Genomic DNA, 8,183 nt, shown 5'->3' with positions numbered 1-8,183 from the left:
TCCTTGATGAGTTTCTCTAGAAGTAGGGCCCACAGAAGAAAGAAAAGCCCACTGGAAATTCCAAGGTGAACTTCATGGAGTTTCCTTCCCATCATGGGTGCAGCAGTATGTGACTGAGCCTCCAAACAACCAATCAGATTAGTGATTTTCTCCACATGTAGCTTTTCCTTTTACTCTTTCCCCTCCTCTTTTCTCCTGATAGCTATCCCCTCCCCTATCACCATCACATGCTCCTGTAGGGCTCACCCCTTCCATTTCCTATCCTCCCTCTCCTTATGAAAGGTAGGGATAAAAACCTATTTTGTACTGATACAAGAGCAAACTGTGGCCCAGCTTTATATCCCTCTTTCCCGAACCTCTGCCATGCAGCTTCCCTAGATCACCATTCCAGAATCAGGGGGTGAACAGGCTGTGTGAGTAAGCAGGTGAGAGTAGAGGGGGAAAGAGAGGCAGGAGAGGGTGAAGCCTTGACTCCCCTACACTCTGCAATGTGTTAGCCAGTGGAGTCAGCACAGGTGAGGAACATAATCAGCTTCTGGTAAGGTTCTGTAGAGCAAGGCAGAGCAAGGGGGAGTAGTGGAAGAACTCTTTCTCTGGACTACTCCTGGGGTAGTAAAGCTATGCATTGCTCTTTACACAGGGCTGCCTGTAAAGCCACAATTTAGCCCTAAATAAAGTTCTGCAGAAATTACTCTAAACCCCATAGAAAGAAACAGAGAATCCTGTCCTTTCCATGTCAGTTTGTACACATCGTATAGAAGTATCCCTCTATAGATTCCAGCAGTATCCAAGCAGTTAGAGGGGAACAGCTCAACAGATCACGAAGCACTAGAAAGAATCTTCACCTAACTTGTTTGCATCTAGCTTAGCAGCTCAGATAGAACTATGGTCTCTTGGTTGCAGCTATACCAAGTGACACAGAGTTCAAAGGACAACCCAGCTAACTATTTGTCATGACATCCCAGACAGAAATTGATCATCCACGGAAGAGCAGATTACAGAGGATTTTGTCCTGTATATTGTTGTAACAAGTTGTTCCAGACACTAGGAACATGTAAGCTGTTAAGAAAGCAACCTTCATAAAAACAGCCAGGAAAGCAGCAATACAGGCTCTGCATCCTGGAAAATGGTATTGAAAGATCTTCAATGGATGTGCTGTTTCCTCTTAACTAAGTATGGACTGAGACTGAACTGTCCACGGAAACAGCTGAGGCATATATATTCTTCAGGTTCAAAGTTGATGATTCCATGCCTGGGGCTCTAAAAGAATGAGATGTGAATACTAAATAATTAAATGACAGCATTAATAGTTCTGTTGCATTCACCTTCCACAATGACAGAACTCACTAATCTGTCTGCCATCTTTTTATAAGAAACAAAAGAGGACCATAACTTTATCGTTGGGCTGAATCTTGAAATCCTTGCTCCATTTTTATGCAGATATTACTCAGGCAAACCTCTCATTAAAGTCACTAGCTGATAAGGTGGGAATTCTGGGTGAGTGAAGTCTGTGAAAAACCGAACTTCAGTGAGGACCCCAGGATTTGAAGTAAAATAATAATAAATAATAATAATGTTTAACTAACACAGTTATGCCTGATGTTTTACAGTTTCCCCAGGTGCGGAGAAAAATATATGATCTCAAAATCAATTTGATTTCTCTCATTGTCTACAAGATAAACCAAGATTTAAATAACAGGGCTTCAGTCAATGAATAGCTTCTATGGAATACATTATCTTTGTAAAGTGGCAAGCCTCGAGTCACCTTCAAATATCTATTTAACCCCCATGACTTCTAATTGCTGAGATTCTATTCCTTATAATATGTATTATAGATTCCATCACCCCCTTTAGGCCTAATCAGTTTTGTTTTATGTATCCTGAAATAACCACCTGAGAACTCAAATAAGAAGTGCTGCTTTTAAATCCCCCTTGGCTGAATTCTTTATCACAATTCAGGAAAGGGATGACTCAGAGGAGTTAGGGATCAGAGCCCCCATGGGATGAAATAGGTGTGGAGTGGAAGAAAGAGAGGTTACTGCTGCTGTATCTTGCTCTATCACTTGTTCTTTCCCTTTGATAGTGGAAACACTGGCTGCCATTTTCACATTATGTATTTTCTCTTAGTTTTTAGGATGTGGGGGAAGGTGCAGTGAAGATGAATTAAGTTAGTGCTAGTACATTTCTTCTCCCTGACTGCCGCTGATTTTTCACATTGTTTGCTTTTCTTTCATCTCCCACGTAGACTGTCATACTTTCCCACAACTATTTCCTACTCATGTTCTCTGCCACACAATCACAAAACAAAAATTATTATGGCAGAGCAGCTTCATAAGTATATGGCTTGGTGATTTATCACCTAGTCCAGTTTAAACAGATCAGCCTCTATTCTGGGCAGCATTCCTTCTAACCCAGTGGTTCTCAAACTTTTGTACTGGTGACCCCTTTCACACAGAAAGCCTCTGAGTGTGACCCCCCCCCCGTAAATGAAAAACACTTTAAAACATATTTAACACCATTATAAATGCTGGAGGCGAAGCGGGGTTTGGGGTAGAGGCTGACAGCTGGCGACCCCCCCCCATGTAAGAACCTCGCGACCCCCTGAGGGGTCCTGACCCCCCGTTTGAGAACACCTGTTCTAACCCCTTTACACTGTTCCTTGCAAAAGTGAATAAAGTTCAGTCTCTCTTACAAGCCCTCTGGTGTGTCACATGGGGTCAGAAGGAAGCTACATCTTTCACAACAACAGAACAAGTGAAGCTATCTGAATTCCTTATTCTGGAAAAGAATAGGGCAGAGAATTGGAAACTTTAAAACTGTATCAGAGTACTAGCAAGTGATGTGAAAAAAATCCTGCTTCAGCAAACAGAGCAACTGGATGACCCAATCTTAATCGCCAACATCAATGATTATATGATTAAAAGGCCATCATAAATACACTTATACAATTACTCCTTTGTCTCTCATAGGTTAATTCCTAAGAGGACCTTGTGGTTAAAACAACATTGTCAGATGTATTTAATATGTTGATTGTGCATTTTTATCTAGAGAGAGAACTAAATTGCAACACTTTGGTCTGGATTTCAAATACCCCAAAGATGTATAGTGTTTGCATTCAAGGTTTTGGCTCAGCCAGTTTTAGACAAAGGGGACAGAAGCAGAATTTGTATCCAGACCTGCTCTCAGCAAATGTTGGTGAAACCCCCAAGCAAAGTGTGTTTCCCATCCTCCTCTAGTGATGGTCCATGTAGAGGATGACAACCTGTTACTGCTATTATTCTGCCATTAGCTCAGATGTCAAAAGCCTGTGTGGTAGATCTGAAGTTAGGAATGTCAGACTTGAGGTATCTTTGTGCGTATGCATTCTGATACAGTCTATAATTACATAGTCACATACTATTTTTTCCATAGGACCCTATCTCATTCAGTACACAGGATGGACCTGCTCTGGGGATGGAGCAGGGTAATGCTATAAAGGAGACTTGTCTGTAGGTCTCTATCTTCATTTGTTACAGAAAAGAGTGACTACAGCTATGCAAATAACTGATTTTTTTGGCTCATTCCAGTTCATCAAAAAAAAAAATTGTTTCAGGGCACCCAAACCTGAATTTGTAAAAGATTTTCAGTGAACTGAAAAGCCAGACTTTGTTTGTTTGTTTGTTTTGGGTTTAACAAAATGTTGTTTCATTTTGTTTCCAGGCATTTTTAACTTTTCATTTTATAAAATCAACTGAAATTTCAGGCTAGATTCACAAAATCTAGGGGGATGTGTCCCACTTATACCCAATAGCCAATTGGTTAAGACACTCACTGGGACATAGAAGACCTGCTGCAGAATGGGGATTGCAGTGAGTGGGCTATTGGATACAAAGGAGCACCACTTCCTGTGTTTTCTGAATCTAGCCTCACATTTCCCCCCATTTATTTTGACAAAACAATTAAGCAAAACCTGTATAAATTCTCAAAATATTTCGGTCAACCAAAGTGTGCATTTTTAGGTGGAAAAAAGTTATGGCTAGATACAAGGGATTGTGGGAAGAGAAAGAATGTGCTTAGAGTTAAGATAGTGAAATGCCTCCCTGGAGAACTGAATTCTATTCCTGTCTCTGCCACAGAGTTCCTGGGTGATGCTGGGCAATAGGGTAGCCAACCCTTCAGGATTGTCCTGGAGTCTCCAGGATGGTCGGCGAGTTCTATGGGCCCATGGTGCATGGGCACCAGGAATATTCCCAGCCCAGGGCCTGGCTCCAGCAATGTTTGAGGCTGTGTCTCTCCCTTGGCCCTGCCTTCTGCCCCAATGCATCCCCCAGGTGATTTAAAATGGCCTGGGGCTCCCACCCACCACCGGCAGTGCAGTGGAGCTGAGCAACTTCCTGCCTGCACACTCCACGTGGCTGCCGGCCCCTCCCTGCAGCCTCTGTGTGGGCTGCATCGGGTCTGAGTCCATGCCTGCTGCTCCCGCCTCAAGTGCCCCTGCGACCAACAGGAAGCTGCGGGGGCAGTGCCTGAGGGTAGCAGTGCGTGGAGACCCCCAGCCCACCCTGCCTAGGAGCCCCAGGTAAGTGCCGTGCCCCCCACCCCCTCCCAGAGCCTGCACCCCCTCCCTCTGCACCCCTCCCATCCCCAAACTCCCTTCCAGAGCCTGCACCCCTCAGCCCCTCCTACACCCCCACCCCGGAACCCGCACCCAGCACCCAAACTCCGTCCCAGAGCCTGCACCCCCACCCCCTTCCCACACCCCCTCCCCAGTCCCCAAACTCCCATCCAGAGCCTGAACTCCCAGCCCACAGCCTGCACCCAAACTCCGTCCCAGAGCCTGCACCCCAGCCCTCCACACTCGCTACCAGAGTGTGCACCCAAACTGCCTCCCAGAGCCTGCACCCCTTACCCCCTCCTACACACCCCCCCCATGCCCCATCCCAGATATTCACCCTAGACTCCTTCCCCCACCCAAACTCCCTCCCAGAGCTCAACCTCTCACCCCTTCTGCACCCAATCTCCCTCCCGGAGCCTGCACCCCTTCTGCACCCCAATGCCCTACCCCAGCCCAGGGCCTGTACCCCAGACCTCCTCCCCCCCACCCAAACTCCCTTCCAGAGCCTTAGGCAGGTGGGGAGCAGAGTTGGAGGGGGGCCTCTGGGCGTTCTGGGCACCACCAAAATTTCTACAAACCTGCCACCCCAGGTCTTCAGGAATTGAAGAGTAATCTCTAATAAAAGATTACGTCGTGTGATGAAAATTCCAGGAATACATCAAACCAAAATTGGCAACCCTTCTGGGCAAGTCACTTAAACCAAAGACTTTACAGTTGGCCACTGTGTGTTCCTCATTTTCTGCATACCCAATTTGAGATCGCTGGCATCTGATTTGTGGGAGAGATGAGCACTCACAGCAGCCACTGAAATCAATGGGAACTGAGCTTGAACATATAAAATGCAGTTTAATGCTAAGGACTCTCGAAAATCAGGTCCTAAACATCTCAGATTGGAAACCTAGAATAAGTGGATACTGTTGACCTTAATCTCTGTGTGCCTAAATTCCCCATCTGTAAAATAGGGATTATACACCCCACGGCCCTCCCCACAGCGGCACATTGTGAAAATAAATGTATTAATGTTTTGAAGCATTCAGATATTGATGAGTGCCATAGAAAAGCCCATGAGAAAATGAATAATTCTATATTCAGAGCAGGGTTTGAACTGTGCACAGGAAATAAGGCCTGGAGCCACACCTTGAATATTTTGTGTAAGCAAAATATGGAATAGCTGCTGATTAAGTGAACACTGCCCATCCTGTGAATGAGACAGGAGTCCTGTAGTTGGAAAAAATAGCACATGATCATGTAATTAAAGACTGTGTCATAAAGCATACATACAAGGGGGAGGAATTAAGGTTTCACAGGAACCTTAATTCAGGCATTTTCTAATTTTTGAGTGCTTGACTTTGCAACTTTAATAATGCTCTTGTCATTTAGCTTTTTGTGGAATATAATTTTACTGGCTCTGCATTGAGATAGTCATTGAATCCAGAGCAAACTGAGTATGAAGTGAGCAGTTCAGAATGGCAGCACTTTATAGTCACTTTGCACTGGTGCCAATGACTGCACAAGGTGCCGGATGATGGAAACTCAGGCCATTATATCTGATGTACATTGCTGCAGTCTCTTAGGGCAGGTCTACCCTTAAAAGGCTGAAGTGGCGCAGCTGCACTGCGGCAACTGTGCTGCTGAAGCGCTTCAATGATGACACTACTACCCTGACGGGAGAGCTTCTCCTGTTGGCGTAGTTAATCCACCTACACAAGACATGTAGTGTTGTCAGCGTAGTTATGTCAATGTGAGAGATAAGGGGTTAAGTTGGTATAATTGTGTTGTTCAGGGGTGTGGATTTTTCACCCCCCAAGTGATGTAGTTACACTGACGTACGTCTGTAGTGTAGACCTGGCCTTACGTTTGTTCATAGACTTTCAGCTGTTGCTTGCTGTGGATCATACTTGCTGACATGGAAGCAAACTGAGTCAGAACACTAGGGTGATGATAAATGCTCAACTACGAATGAAAGATCAAGTCAGAAAGTTCTGTAGTGTCATGCAGATTATAGTGATATGATGCAAGTGACTGAGAGGCAACAGGAAACTTCCAGTGGTGATAAATGTTTATGCTGTAATCACATGCCGAATCTACAACAGACAAAAATGATGTTTGATGGCAAGCTAAAAGTTAAATAGATAACATTCTTGCACACACATCAAAAATTAAAAATCATTTGCTCAAGAATAAACCCTGCATAAGGGAAATCTGCAGGGATTTCTGAAGAACATAAAAATATAGAAATGTACATAAGAATGGCCATACTGGGTCAGACCAATGGTCTATCTAACCTAGTCGTGGGTAATCCACCAGCAGTCCGCCAGACAGTTTGTTTACATTTGCATGGCTGCCCACAGCTCCTAGTGGCTGTGGTTCGCCATTCCTGGCCAATGGGAGCTGCGGGAAGTGGCGCAGGCCACAGGAACGTGCTGGCCACTGCTTCCCGCAGCTCCCATTGTCTGGGAATGACAAACTGCGGCCACTGGGAGCTGCATGCAGCCACGCAAATGTAAACAAACTGTCTGGCAGACCGCCGGTGGATTACCCTGATGGGCTGCATGCGGCCGTAAACTGCAGCTTGCCCACCACTGATCTGACCCAATATCTTGTCTTCCGACAATGGTGAATGCCAGATGCTTCAGAGGGAATAAACTGAACAGAGCGATTATTGAGAGAGCCATTCCCTGTCATCCAGTCCCAGCTTCTGGCAGTCAGAGGTTACTTATCTAATTCTTTTTTGAACCCAGCTATACTTTTGGTCTTCATAACATCTCCTGGCAATGCATTCCACAGGTTGACTGTATGTCGAGTGAAAAAGTGCTTCCCTTTGTTTGTTTTAAACCTGCTGCTTATTAATTCCTATGGGTGACCCCTGGCTCTTGTGTTATGCGAAGGAGTAAATAACACTTTCTTATTCACTCTTTCTACACTGTTCTTGATTTTATAGACTTCTATCATATATTCCCTCCCCTTTGTTGTCTCTTTTCCAAGATGAACAGCCCCAAGCTTTTCAATCTCTGTTTATATGGAAGCTGTTCCATGCTCCTAATAATTTTTGTTGCCCATTTTCCATGTCTAATATATCTTTTTTTGAGATGGGGCAAACAGAGCTGCATGCAGTATTCAAGATGTGGCCTGGAAGGGACCTTGAGAGTACATCTAGTCCATCCCCCTTTGCCAGGGCAAGGCCGTGACTGGTGTTTGTCTAACCTGTTCTTAAAAACCTCAAAGGATGGAGATTCCACAACCTCTCTAGGTAACCAATTTCAATGCTTAGCCACCCGTACAGTTAGAACATTTTGCCTAATCCCCCAACCTAAATCTCTTTGTACAAGAGCAATTTCTTCTCTTCTCAAAAGTGATTACTTCTTGTTCTATCTTCAGTGCACATGGGGAACAATAGATCACTGTCTTCTGTATAACAACCTTTTACGGATCTGAGGACTGTTATCATGTGCCCTCTCAACCTTCTCCTCTTTAGACTAAATATACTCAGTTCTTTCAACCTTTCCTCATGGGTCAGGTTTTCTAAACCTCTTACCATTATTGTTTCTTTTTGCTGGACTCTCTCCAATTTGTCCACATCTGTTTTAAA

This window comes from Mauremys reevesii, linkage group 1, assembly GCF_016161935.1.
Source record: "Mauremys reevesii isolate NIE-2019 linkage group 1, ASM1616193v1, whole genome shotgun sequence".
Classification (NCBI taxonomy): Eukaryota; Metazoa; Chordata; order Testudines; family Geoemydidae; genus Mauremys; species Mauremys reevesii.
This window is presented reverse-complemented; position numbering follows the sequence as displayed.